This window comes from Heterodontus francisci, chromosome 1 (genome assembly GCF_036365525.1).
Source record: "Heterodontus francisci isolate sHetFra1 chromosome 1, sHetFra1.hap1, whole genome shotgun sequence".
NCBI classification, from domain to species: domain Eukaryota; kingdom Metazoa; phylum Chordata; class Chondrichthyes; order Heterodontiformes; family Heterodontidae; genus Heterodontus; species Heterodontus francisci.
In genome coordinates this window covers 96,685,357-96,699,869 of record NC_090371.1, presented here as the reverse complement: position 1 = coordinate 96,699,869, position 14,513 = coordinate 96,685,357, and the positions used below count along the sequence as shown (strand labels likewise).

At 47.9% G+C, this 14,513-nt stretch overlaps 1 protein-coding gene and 1 pseudogene across 1 annotated transcript in view; both read right to left on the bottom strand.

Moving 5' to 3' along the window:
- Positions 1-14,513, bottom strand: part of LOC137356463 (uncharacterized) — a 109,692-nt gene that overhangs the window by 22,882 nt on the left and 72,297 nt on the right. The gene's annotated exons all lie outside the window — the stretch shown is intronic.
- LOC137377837 (U2 spliceosomal RNA) lies at positions 6,480-6,588 on the bottom strand (annotated as a pseudogene).

The window sequence follows — 14,513 nt, the reverse complement described above, 5'->3', positions numbered from 1 at the left end:
TGATTAAAAGTGAAACTGATGAAAGGTTTTGATGAAAGATCATTGCCCTGAAATGTTAACTCTGCTTCTGTCTCCACAGATGCTGCCAGATCTGCTGAGTATTTCCAGCACTTTCTGTTTTTATTACAGAATTTTTTTACTGCCTCATTTATTCTTTGCCTGATTCATTTCTGGCACAAAGGCAGCATTCTGTTCATCCTGGATTCACATACAATCATAAAAACATACAGCACAGAAGGATGCCATTTGGCCCATCTTGCCTGATTTCTCTCTTTTAAAAAAGCTATCCAATTATTCCCTCTCCCCTGCTCTTTCCCCATAGCACTGCAAATTTCTCCTTTGCATGTAAATAACAATTCCTTTTTGAAAGTTACTATTGAATCTTCTCCCACCACTGTTTTAAGTAGTGCATTTCAGATCATAAAACTCGCTAGGTAAAAACATTATCTTTAATCTGTATCCTCTGGTTACCAACTCTCCTGCCAGTGGAAATACTTTCTCCCTATTTACTCTATCAAAACTATTCATAATTTTGAAAATCTCTTACAGTTCCAAACAGTTCCAAACAGCACCAAGTCAAACAATACAAAGAGCGCAAAGGAGATCAGTTTCCTTCAATACAGGAGTATCCATTTCATTTTTCATGCCATGTCCATTTTACAGAAAACAAGTATTTTCCGGATACAGTTCGAGGGGTTGTCCATGGATCCAGCCCCTCAGTTCAGCTTGGTGGGGGGACCTTACACAGTGGTCTTTCCCCATTGAGCCTTTGCTGCCCCAAGCTTGAGTGCATCCCTCAGCACGTAGTCCTGGACCTTGGAATGTGCCAGTCTGCAACATTCGGTCGGTGACAACTCTTTGCACTGGAAGACCAGTAAGTTTCGGGCAGACCAAAGGGCGTCTTTCACCGAATTGATAGTCCTCCAGCAGCAGTTGATGTTTATCTCGGTTTGCGTCCCTGGGAGCAGCCCGTAGAGCACAGACTGCTGTGTTACAGAGCTGCTTGGGATGAACCTCGACAAAAACCACTGCATCTCTTTCCACACCTATTTGGCAAAGACACATTCCAGAAGGAGGTGGGCAACTGTCTCTTCCCCAACACAGCCACCGCAAGGGCATTGTGCTGAGGGGGTGAGACCTCGGGCATGCAGGAAGGATCTGACAGGGAGGGCTCTTCTCACCACCAGCCAAGCTACATCTTAGTGCTTGTTTGAAAGTTCTGGTGATGAGGCATTCCGCCAAATGACTTTAGCGGTCTGCTCAGGGAACCATCCGACAGGATCCCCCTTCTTCTTTTCTGATGGATTAATCTTCTCTTTTTTTTTAATTTCCAAAATATACTTTATTCATAAAAATCTGTAAAAATTACTTTGCCAAACAGTTTCAAAACAGCAGCAAAAAATACAAACATTGCAAGGGAGATCAGTTTCCTTCAATACTATCATGAGTTTCTTCACAACCCTTCCATTTCACAATTGTCATGTCAATTACAGTTTTACATTTACAGCAATTGAAAATATTAACGATACAGTTCGAGGGGTTTCCCATGGATCCAGCCCCTCAGTTCAGCTTGGTGGGGGGACCTTACACTGTGGTCTTTCCCCATTGAGCCTTTGCTGCGGCTGCCCCAAGCTTTAGTGTGTCCCTCAGCACGTAGTCCTGGACCTTGGAATGTGCCAGTCTGCAACATTCGGTGGTGGACAACTCTTTGCGCTGGAAGACCAGCAAGTTTCAGGCAGACCAAAGGGCGTCTTTCACCGAATTGATGGTCCTCCAGCAGCAGTTGATGTTTGTCTCGGTGTGCGTCCCTGGGAACAGCCCGTAGAGCACAGACTCCTGTGTTACAGAGCTGCTTGGGATGAACCTCGACAAAAACCACTGCATCTCTTTCCACACCTGCTTTGCGAAGACACATTCCAGGAGGAGGTGGGCGACCGTCTCTTCCCCACCACAGCCACCGCGGGGGCATTGTGCGGAGGGGGCGAGACTTCGGGTGCGCATGAAGGATCTGACGGGGAGGGCCCTTCTCACCACCAGCCAAACTACGTCTTGGTGCTTGTTTGAAAGTTCTGGTGATGAGGCATTCCGCCAAATGACTTTGACGGTCTGCTCGGGGAACCATCCGACAGGATCCACCGTCTCCTTTTCCTGTAGGGCCTTGAGGACATTCCGTGCAGACCACTGCCTGATGGACCGGTGGTCAAAGGTGTTTTCCTGCAGAAACTGCTCCATGAAGGATAGGTGGTACGGCAAGACCCAACTTGCAGCAATGTGACCAGGCCCATCCTTCGCAACACCGGGGACAGATAGAACCTCAGCAGGTAGTGACACTTGGAGTTTGCGTAATGGAGGTCTATACACAGCTTGATGCAGCCGCACACGAAGGTGGTCATCAGGATGAGGGCCACGTTGGGTACATTTTTCCCGCCCTTATCCAGAGATTTGAACATCGTGTCCCTCCGGACCTGGTCCATTTTAGATCCCCAGATGAAGCGGAAAATGGCTCAGGTGACCGCCACAGCGCAGGAGTGGGGTATGGGCCAGACCTGCGCCACGTACAGCAACAACGTGAGCGCCTCGCACCTGATGACCAGGTTCTTACCCACAATGGAGAGAGATCGCTGCCCCCATATGCTCAACTTTTGTTGTACCTTGGCTCCTCGCTCCTCCCAGGTTTTGGTGCACGCCCCGGCCCTTCCGAACCATATCCCCAGCACCTTCAGGTAATCTGACCTGACGGTGAAGGGGACAAAGGATCGGTCAGCCCAGTTCCCAAAGAACATGGCCTCGCTCTTGCCGTGGTTAACTTTGGCTCCCGAGGCCAGTTCGAACTGGTCGCAGATGCTCATCAGTCTGCGCACGGACAGCGGATCCGAGCAGAAGACGGCGACGTCATCCATGTACAGGGAGGTTTTAACCTGAGTGCCTCCGCTGCCTGGGATTGTCACCCCTCTTATGCTCGCATCCTTCCTAATAGACTCAGCAAAGGGTTCAATGCGGCAAACAAACAAGACCAGGGAGAGAGGACAGCCCTGTCTGACTCCAGATTTGATCGGGAAACTTTCCGATTCCCACCCGTTGATTGAGAGTGCGCTACTGATGTTTGTGTAGAGCAGTTGGATCCAATTGCAGATTCCCTCCCCAAACCCCATTTTGGAAAGCACGTCCATCATGTAGGTGTGCGATATCCTGTCAAAAGCCTTCTCCTGGTCCAGGCTGATGAGGCAGGTGTCCACCCTCCTGTCCCGTACGTAGGCGATCGTATCCCTGAGTAGCGCGAGACTATCAGAGATCTTCCTGCCGGGTACAGTACAGGTCTGATCGGGGTGAATCACCAACTCCAGAGCAGACTTGACTCGACTGGCTATGACTTTGGACAGAATCTTGTCGTCAACATTAAGCAGTGAGATGGGCCGCCAATTTCTGATTACTGCCCTCTCCCCCTTCCGCTTGTAAATGAGGGTGATGATGCCTTTCCTCATGGATTCTGACATGCTGCCGGCCAGGAGCATACTCTCGTATACTTCCAGCAGGTCCGGGCCGACCCAGTCCCACAGGGCCGAGTACAACTCGACCGGTAAGCCGTCGCTTCCGGGAGTTTTACTCGTCTCGAAGGACTCGACGGCCTTTGTCAGCTCGTCCAGAGTTAGCGGCTTGTCCAGTCTCTTCCTCCTGCTGTCATCTAAGACCAGGAAGGACTGGGAGGCTCTGCTGTCTGTGGGCTTCGCGTCATACAGCCCAGCATAAAAGGATTTGCTGATCCTTCGTATGTCGGACTGCGAAGACGTTACCGAGCCATCTTCTTCCTTCAGGCTGCTGATAACAGAGCTCTCTCTGTGTACCTTTTGGAAGAAGTAACACGAGCACGTCTCATCCTGCTCGATGGAGCGGACTCTGGACCGGAAGATGATCTTGGAGGCCTCCTTGGCAAAGAGCGAGGCCTGCTGGCTCTTCACCTCTTGGAGGTCCTCTTTGACCTCTACCCCCATTGACTGCAACCGGAGTAGATTTTGCATAATTTTCTGGAGTCGGAACATTTCCCTCTGTCTCTCTCTCGCCCTCTGAACACCTTTGTGGATGAAGAACCTCTTGATGTTCTCCTTGATCGCTTCCCGCCAGTGAACTGGAGACTCAAAGAGGGGTTTCACGGTCCTCCAACCTTTGTAATCCCTTTTGAGTTCCTCAACGTTCTCTGGGATCAGCAGTGTAGCATTGAGCTTCCACGTCCCTCTGCCAACCCGCTGGTCGTCCTGTAAGTGACAGTCGGCCAGTAAGAGGCAGTGGTCGGAGAAGAACACCGGCTTGACGTTGGTGGATCCGACCGTGACAGCACGGGACACAAACAGGAAGTCAATCCTGGAACGGGCAGACCCGTCTGATCTTGACCATGTGTATCTGTGCTGCGCTCCGTCTGCAGGTTTGCTGAAGACGTCGTGCAGTTTGGCATCTTTAACTGTTTCTGTTAGGAATCTGGACGTAACGTCCAGTTTGCTGTCGTCACTGCCGGATCGTCCAGCCGCATCAATGATGCAGTTGAAGTCACCGCCTAGGATGACCGGCCTGGACATCGCCAGCAGTAGTGGGAGCTGCTGGAAGACGGTCAGCCGCTCGCTGCGTTGTACCGGGGCGTACACGTTGGTCAACCGGAGCGGAACATTGTTGTACATTACGTCTGCTACGAGGAGGCGACCGCCCACCACCTCCTTAACTTCGGAGATGGTGAAGCTCCCTCCCCGCAGCAGAATACTCAGGCCTGAGGAACGGCAATCATTACCCCCCGACCAGATCGATGGCCCGTGGGACCACCATCGCGACCACTGCCTGTAGGTGCTGAGGTGTGGTATTCCACACTCCTGCAGAAACAGTAGGTCAGCTTTGACCTTGGCCAGGTAATCCAAGGTTGAAACACATCGCGTAGTAGATTTAATGCTACGCACATTAATGGAAGCAATTCTTACACCCATTTTAAAAAAAATTAGTTCTTGCGTCCCATACCATTTGTCCTTGCTAGTCCCAGTCCTTCGGGATGTTCCTGCATACTCATCGTGTGCGCAAGCAGTTTCACGGTGGTTGGGCTCAGAAACCCCTCCTGCTTTTTCATGCAGTGTTTGTTCCGCTGGGGTGACATCGGGGGGGTCTTGTAGGCAGAGAGGATTGGGTCGTCCTCAGCTGCTTCCATCTGTTCCTCCTCGAAAACATCACTGTTCCCGGTGTCCCGGAGCTGAGATGCGTTGGCCACGTCGTTACGTGTGGCGCTATGGGGTTGGGGCACGCCGGGCCCATCACAGCTTCCAGTGCCCGGGGGCTGGGATGCTTTATCATCCATCTCGTTGGAGTTCTGCCGCCTCTTTTGAAGGGGCTGTTGTTCCAGCATTCCCCCGTCTAGTGAAGAGGAGTTGCTGCAGTCTGATTCAGAAGATAGCCTCCTCTTGCCACTGGTTTGGGTGGTGGCCTGTTCCACTTTGGGATGTTTTTTCTTTGTGGTTTTCCTCTGGACCACTTGCCACTGACCTGTTTGTCCATCTGCTGCCTCCTCCTCCCTTGATTCTGTCTGTGGAGGAGGGGTTTCCGAGCGCAGGGTAGGTGCTGGGTCGCTGGTTTCAGCTGCCTCCCCTTCCTTCTCCTTCTCAGGTTGAAGTTCCTCACTGCGGAGAAGGTTGCTGGTCTCCTTTCGAACAGCGGACGCCTTCGTCGAACCTTCTCCCGGCCTTTCCTTGGACCTTGCCGTCTGAGCATAACAGAGGCAGCGTTTGGGGCAGGTTTTGTAGAGATGGCCTGCCACACCGCACAAGTTGCAACACTTTGTCTGCTTACAGTCCTTGGTCTGATGGCCTTCCTCCTTGCAGTTCTTGCAAACAACCGTGCTGCAGTTGGCTGCCATGTGACCAGATTTGCCACAGGTGCGGCAAACTCTGGGCTGCCCAGCGTAGACCAAGAAGCCTCGACTTCCCCCGATAGTGAAGCTGGAGGGAGGGTGGATGATGGCTCCACTGGGATCGACCTTCAAGGTCACCTTGACCTGCCGCTTGCTGGTCCAAATCCCAAAGGGGTCCTTGACATCAGTGCTGCTGCCGGCCACCTCGACGTACCTGGCGAGAAAGGTGAGTACATCCACCACCGGAACATGGGAGTTGTAGAGGTGAATCGTCACCACCCGGTCCCATTGTGACGGAAGCGTGAAGAGCGGCTCCGCTGTGAGGATCGACAGTGACGCCCGGTCCCCTTTCTCCTTGGACGCCTTCAGGAACTTGATGCATCCCGCCACGTTCCGGAACGTCACGTCGAAGTATCCACTGCTGGGGAAATCCTGCAGGCAGAAGACGTCCGTCGCTTGAAACCCGCAGCAATCGAAGAGAATTTTCTTGATGAAGAAGGTGCGATCGACCGGTGCATCTCCTTCCTTGTCCTTCACGACCATCCGAACGGTGTTGCGCAATCCCTGGCCCGAAGCTCGAAGATTGGTTATAGCCATTTTACTCAAAGCTTTCCCAGGATCAAAAGGCAATGATCATGGTCTCTTCTCAATCAAATAAGCACCGATAAGAACAGATACTACACTTGATCTTAGGCAAAAGGCTGAGAAACGATCAAATGGATTAATCTTCTCTACTCTAACATGAACACTTCTAGTGTCTGTAGTCCCTCAAGCTAACCTTCATCCCTGGTACCTTTCTGGTAAATCTCTTCAGCATGAAGTTAAGTTACATAAAAGAAACTTACCTTTTTGTGAGGCCACAGCAAGAATAGAAAAACATGAGAAGAGCTTGCTTGGTGCATGCTCTGCTCATTGCTGATCAATTTCTGAAAGGATTGCTTAACAAGGTGCTAGACCCCTCTTTAGCATATACAAAGATATGAGTGATATGAAAGGTGATTGCCAGGGTCACCTTAGTATTGTCTGAGTAAAATGGAACACAGCTCCTCGAAATTGGACACCCCACCCCCATTTTGCATCCCGAAGAAAGGTGAAATGAGGTTCTATTTCTCCTTCAGTATTAAGTCTGGATAAGACAAATTTCGGTTGACTTGGTTCTTGAACTAATTTGGTGCAATCCTTAGTTGAGAGAGCAGGACAGCGAGCAGTTCAAAAGAGTGGTGGCGGGAAGGCGAGAGGGAGAGGCAGAGAGAGAGAGAGAGAGGGACCAGCGAGCAGTTCAAAAGAGCAGTGGCGGGAAGGAGAGAGAGCGAAAGAGCGGGACCAGCGAGCAGTTTAAAAGAGCAGTGGTGGGAAGGAGAGAAGGAGAGAGTGGGACCAGCGAGCAGTTTAAAAGAGCAGTGGTGGGAAGGAGAGAAGGAGAGAGTGGGACCAGCGAGCAGTTTAAAAGAGTTGCAGTGGGAAGGAGTGAGAGAGAGAGAGTGGGACCAGCGAGCAGTTCAAAAGAGCAGTGGCGGGAAGGAGAGAAGGAGAGAGTGGGATCAGTGAGCAGTTTAAAAGAGCAGTGGTGGGAAGGAGAGAAGGAGAGAGTGGGACCAGCGAGCAGTTTAAAAGAGCAGTCGTGGGAAGGAGAGAAGGAGAGAGTGGGACCAGAGAGCAGTTTAAAAGAGCAGTGGTGGGAAGGAGAGAGGGAGAGAGTGGGACCAGAGAGCAGTTTAAAAGAGCAGTCGCGGGAAGGAGAGAGTGGGACCAGCGAGCAGTTTAAAAGAGCAGTCGCGGGAAGGAGAGAAGGAGAGAGTGGGACCAGAGAGCAGTTTAAAAGAGCAGTCGCGGGAAGGAGAGAGGGAGAGAGTGGGACCAGTGAGCAGTTTAAAAGAGCAGTGGTGGGAAGGAGAGAGGGAGAGAGTGGGACCAGCGAGCAGTTTAAAAGAGCAGTCGCGGGAAGGAGAGAAGGAGAGAGTGGGACCAGAGAGCAGTTTAAAAGAGCAGTCGCGGGAAGGAGAGAGTGGGACCAGCAAGCAGTTTAAAAGAGCAGTCGCGGGAAGGAGAGAAGGAGAGAGTGGGACCAGAGAGCAGTTTAAAAGAGCAGTGGTGGGAAGGAGAGAGTGGGACCAGCGAGCAGTTTAAAAGAGCAGTCGCGGGAAGGAGAGAAGGAGAGAGTGGGACCAGAGAGCAGTTTAAAAGAGCAGTGGTGGGAAGGAGAGAGTGGGACCAGCGAGCAGTTTAAAAGAGCAGTCGCGGGAAGGAGAGAAGGAGAGAGTGGGACCAGCGAGCAGTTTAAAAGAGCAGTCGCGGGAAGGAGAGAAGGAGAGAGTGGGACCAGTGAGCAGTTTAAAAGAGCAGTGGCGGGAAGGAGAGAGGGAAAGAGTGGGACCAGTGAGCAGTTTAAAAGAGTGACAGTGGGAAGGAGAGAAGGAGAGAGCGGGACCAGCGAGCAGTTTAAAAGAGTGACAGTGGGAAGGAGAGAAGGAGAGAGTGGAACCAGCGAGCAGTTTAAAAGAGTGACAGTGGGAAGGAGAGAAGGAGAGAGTGGGACCAGCGAGCAGTTTAAAAGAGTGACAGTGGGAAGGAGCGAGAGGTAGGGTGGGACCAGCGAGCAGTTTAAAAGAGTGACAGTGGGAAGGAGAGAAGGAGAGAGTGGGACCAGCGAGCAGTTTAAAAGAGCTAACCAGTCAAGTCTGTGGCTCCAGAGCGAACCGACCACATTCTGAGAGAAAATAACATCAGTGGGACGTCACAGGAAAGTAGGTAGTTGATTAGTTGGTGAGTATTTTTCTCATTTACCTTTCAAAACTCTGTTAATTTTAGTAATTGTAAGGTTTTAATAGCAGTAGTAAGGTTTATTAATAGCAGTAAAGCTAATTAGATTGGCTGGGGGTATGTCCTAGTTAATACTGGGCTGCATTCGCTGACAATGCAACCACTAGGTGGCGCAATACCGGCACATCCACAAATGCAGCCTCGTCGACAGAAAAGTCACTGTCTGCGACGTCTCAGGCAGCTACCAGTAATAAAGATGGCGCTGCTCAATTTTCACAAAAAAAAGAATTGAACCCAAACCCCCTCACCCCTCAATGGCCGCAATCACCGCCTCCAACCCACCCCCCCAACAGTACCCTCTATGATTTCTGATTCTCTTCCCTGCTCCCTCCTGTGATCGCCGCCTCAATCACCTCATTCATTTGCCCACACCCTCCCGCGCCCGCCTTCTCGCCGGTCCCTCCCACCGTTCCCGAATGCTTGCCACTCCATCCCGCCATTCTCTCCCATGCCTGACTGGTCGCCAATCCCTCCCGCCGTTCGCTCCCCGCTTTACTGGCCGGAGAAGTGGCGGTTTGGGGGGAGGGAGGTGGAGCGAGTAGGGTGCTAGCAGTGAGGCAGGAAGCGAATGGTGGGATGGAGTGGCGAAGTGGCGGGAGCGTGAAATGGAGCAGCGAGCAGGCGGGTGTGGAAGAGAACAACAGGAGGGAGCGGAGAAGAGAAGCGGTGAATTAGGTTGCTTTCCAAAACCTGCGCTGGGGGCTGACGTCCCTTTGAGTGATGATGTATTCGCGCGCATGCGCACATTAGTACTGGCAAAGCTGGCAAAGCTCGGGAGCATTTTGTACATGTGAAAGGATGAATGTGTTCTGCACACGTGCGCAGTTCAGACTGCAGTGATGATGTCGGTGCTTGGCTGCATTGTCAGGAGACACTCCGTTATTATTGGTAATGTATCTGACTATTGGTGAGGTCATTAATTCTATAGATAATGTTTCAGTATTGGTAGGGTGTACTATTACTGGTTAGGTAGATTAGTATTGGTTAAGTTTATTATTAGCAGTAGTAAAGTTATTACTCTCCCTCACTTGGGAGACTAGAGAGGCAGCAGACCTAGGAACATAGGAACAGGAGGAGGCCATTCAGCCAGTCGAACTGGTTAGATCATGGCTGATCATCTACCTCAATGCCACTTTCCTGTGCTATCTCCATATCCCTTGATGCCATTAGTCTTGAACATACTCAGTGATTGAGCTTCCACAGCCCTCTGAGGTAGAGAATTCCAAAGATTGACTACCCTCTGATTGAAGAAGTTCCTCCTCATCTCAGTCTTAAATGGCCTACCTCTTATTCTGAGACTGTGTCCCCTGGCTGGTGAGCAGGCGGGCGTGGGAGAGAACGACAGGAGGGAGCGGGGAAGAAAAGCAGCGAATGAGGCGTTGTTCTAGATTCACCAGCCAGGGGAAACATCCTATTTACATCCACCCTGTTACGCCCTGGAAGAATTTTGTAAGTTTCAATGAGATTACCTCTCATTCTTCGAAACTCTATAGAATACAGGCCCTGTTTCCTTACTCTCTCCTTAAAAGACAATCCCGCCATCCCAGGGATTAGTCTGGTGAACCTCCGTTGTATCCCCTCTGGCAAGTATATCCTTCCTTAGATAAGGAGACCAAAACTGTACACAAATCTCCAGGTGCAGTCTCACCAAGGCTGTTTACAATTGCAGCAAGACATCTTTACTTCTGTACTCAAATCTCCTTGCGTGTAAGGCCAAAATACCATTTCCGAAGAAGGGTCACTGACCCGAAACGTTAACTCTGCTTCTCTTTCCACAGATGCTGCCAGACCTGCTGAGTGGTTCCAGCATTTCTTGTTTTTATACCATTTTCCTTCCTTATTGACTGTTGCACCTGCATGTTTTAGTGACTGATGAACAAGTACACCCAGGTCCCTTTGGATATCCACACTTCCCAATCTCTCACCATTTAAGAAATATTCTGTCTTTCTGTTTTTTTCTACAAAAGTGGATAACTTCACACTTATTCACATTGTATTCCATCTGCCATGTTCTTGCCCATTCACTTAGCCTGTCCAAGTCCGCTTTGAAGCCTCCTTGTATCTGCCTCACAACTTACATTCCCACCTAGTTTTGTGTCATCAGCAAATTTGGAAATATTACTATTGGTCCCCACATCCAAATCATTTCTGGTTCTGATGAAAGGTCACTGACCTGAAATGTTAACTTTGCTTCTCTCTCCACAGATGCTGCCAGACCTGCTGAGTATTTCCATCACTTTTTGTTTTCTTTTTATTTCGGATTTCCAGCATCTGCAGTATTTTGCTTTTATTATCCAAACATTTATATAGATTGTGAACAGCTGTGGCCTTAGCACTGATCCTTGCAGTACCCCACTCGTAACAGCCTGCCATCCTGAGAATGACCCGTTTATTCCTACTCTCTGTTTCTGTCTGTTAACCAATTCTCAATCCATATTAATATATTATTTCCAATCCCATGTGCTCTAATTTTATTTACTAACCTCCTGTGTGAGACATCATCAAAAGCCTTCTGAAAATCCAAATACACCACATCCACTGTTTCTCCTTTATCTATGCTGCAAGTAACAAAAAAAGCTCCAACAGGTTTGTCAAATATAATTTCCCTTTCATAAATCCATGTTGACTGCGCCCAATTTTACCATTATTTTCTAAGTGTCCAGTTATCACATCCTTTATAATAGATTCTAGCATTTTCCAAACTACAGACGTCAAACTAACAGGACCATAGTTGAGTATTGCTGAAAATAGAGACATATTGTCGAAGCTTTTCATCTTGCACTCATCGGGACAATCAGAAAGCATACCAATGGTGACAGACTGTTAACAGTCAAGCTTTGTTTGAAATTTAAACCAGGCAGCTTGACTCTGATTGATCAAGGCATTGCCCTGAGGAATGAACCAGCAAGTGGCTGTCACCTATTTCTCATGGTATACAGCGAGAAACCTACCTTCACTGGTCAATACACATGTTGGGATTCTTACAGTTCCACGCGCTATAAAATTGGCCTTATCGGCAACTTCATAAATAGGGCCTGAGCCATTTGCTCACCACGCAAGCTTGATGCTGAAATAGGGTGAATCAAAAACATCCTGCGTGACAATGGCTACCCTGATCAGATCATTTCTCGCTGTATATCACACAAACTTATGATTGGGCCTAAGGCCGTCTTTTTTGGCCCCAAAAAGTGCCCAGTCTACCTTACCCTGGAAGGGTAATGTATCCAAAAATTTGAGCAACTGGTAAAGCTCGCTGGTTCACGCTGCTGCTATGCAGTAGCAACACGTGTGGCGTCCGCCAGTAAAAGGATGCTGCCGTTAAGCCAAAAAGACGTTCTACCCATCACACAAATGAGTAATGTGATATATGCATTTCAATGCCAGTGTGATGCTAGGTATATTGGCCGTATGTCCCAAAGAATGGCGGATCGTATCAAAAAACATGTCCCTTCTGCTGTTCGCAACAGGCAAGGTATGGGGCGTACCCAACCAGCCCAGGCTTGCAAAACTCAATGTCCAACATTAGATGCGGTTCTGCGATTGGACAACATTTGCTAAATAATCCGCAGTGTGCTAAGAATTACGCTGACAACCACTTTAAGATTGTCAGTAGGGCTTGCAGTGTGGCGAATTTGCGCATACTGGAAGATACATATATTGACACACAAGGCCCTGTTCTTTGCAGACAGAAAGAATATGTACAAACATGGCGCCTGTTTCAGTTGAACAAAATAAGTGACAGTCATTCGCTGGTTCATTCTTCAGGGCAATGCCTTGACCAATCAGAGTCAAGCTGCCTGGTTTAAATTTTAAACAAAGCTTGGCAGTTAACTGTCAGTCACCATAAATTGGTGCATTCACCATGGCAATGCCTCTACCAATCAGATTTCACTTGCCAACCAATCAGCACTCTCTTCTCATACAGTATAAGTTGTTGTTTTCCCTTGCATTGGTTATTCTTGCGATTGTCCTGATTAATGCAAGACGAAAAGCTTCGACAACATGTCTCTATTTTCAGCAATACTCAGGTTCTGTATTACTGAAAGAAGAGATGATAAATTAAAGAGAGCAAGGTAGCAATAAAGGAAGTAAGAATCAGAGCATGGCAGGAAAGGACAGAGTGTACAAAATTAAGAGTGTACAAGCAGCTAAGGCTAGAGGTTGCATAAAAAGTAAAAAGACAGACCTAAAGGCTCTGTATTTGAATTCACGTAGCATTCATAACAAAACAAATTAATTGATAGCTCAAATAGAAATAAATATATATAATCTGATAGACATGACTGCAAAATGGCAACAGCTGGAACCTGAATTTTCAAGGGTACGTGGCATTTCAGAAGGACAGAAAACTAAGAAAAGGTGGTGGTGTTAATTAAGAATGATATTAGTAACAATAGAGAGAGATGACCATAGTTCTAAAAAATCAAGATGTTAAATCAGTTTGGGTAGAGATAAGAAATAGTAAAGGTAGGAAGTCACTTGCTTGAGTAGTTTATAGGCCCCCTAACAGTAACCATACTGCAGGACGGGGTACACAGAAAAAATTAATGGTGGCTTGTGAGAAAGGTATGGCGATAATCATGGGTGATTTTAATCTACAGGTAAACTGGACAAATCAGATTGACAAAGGTAGCCTGGAAGATGAGTTCATGGAGTGTTTTCAGGACATTTTCTTGCAGCAGCACATTCTAGAGCCAACCAGTTAGCAAGCTACTCGAGATCTGGTAATGTGTAACGAGATAGGATTAATTAATGACCTCATAGTAAAGGCACCCCTGGGTAGCAGTGATCACAACATGATTGAATTTCGCATTTTGTTTGAGGATGAAAAGAGTGGATCTAAGACTAGTGTTTTAAACTTAAATAAGGGTAATTATGAGGGTTTGAAGACAGAGCTGGCTAAAGTAAACTGGGAAATTAAGTTCAGGGATAAATCGTTAGAGATGCAGTGGCAGACATTGAAAGAGATATTTCATAATACTCAGCAGAGACACATTCCAGTGAGAAAGGAAGACTAACTATGGCTAACGAAGGAAGTTAAAGCTAGTATCAAATTCAAAGAGAAAGTGTGCAATTCAGCAAAGAGTAGTGGCAGGTCAGAAGATTGGACAGAATATAAAAAAAAGCAAAGAATGACTAAAAGAATAATGAGAGAGAAATTAGAGTACGAGAGAAAGCTAGCTAGAAATATGAAAATGGATACTAAGAGTTTCTACAGGTATTTAAAAAGGAAAAGAGTAAGTAAAGTGAGTGTTTGTCCTCTAGAGACTGAGTCTGGGGAGTTAATAGAGGAAAATAAAGAAATGGCGAAAGAATTGAACAGATTTTTTGCATCTGTCTTCACTGTAGAGGATACAAATAACATCTCAGAAATAATTGTGAATCAAGAGTTGAAAGGGAGGGAGGAACTTAAAACAATTACCATCACCAGGGAAAGGGTACTGAGAAAATTATTAAAATTAAAAGCTGACAAATCCCCAGGTTCTGATGGACTTCATCCTAGGGTCTTAAAAGAATTGGCTGCTGAGATAGTAGATGCATTGGTTTAAATTTTCCAAAAATCCCTAGATTCTGGAAAGGTCCCATCAGATTGGAAAATAGTGAATGTAACTCGGCTATTCAAGCTAGGAGGAAGACAGAAAGCAGGAAACTACAGGCCAGTTAGGTTAACGTCAGTCATAGGGAAAGTGCTGGAATCTATTTTTCAGGAGGTTTTAGCAGGTCATTTAGAAAATCTCAATGCAATCAAGCAGAGTCAACATGGGGCTGGATTTTAAGAGCCCGCCATCACTCTCAGCGGCGGGCTGAGAAAATGGCA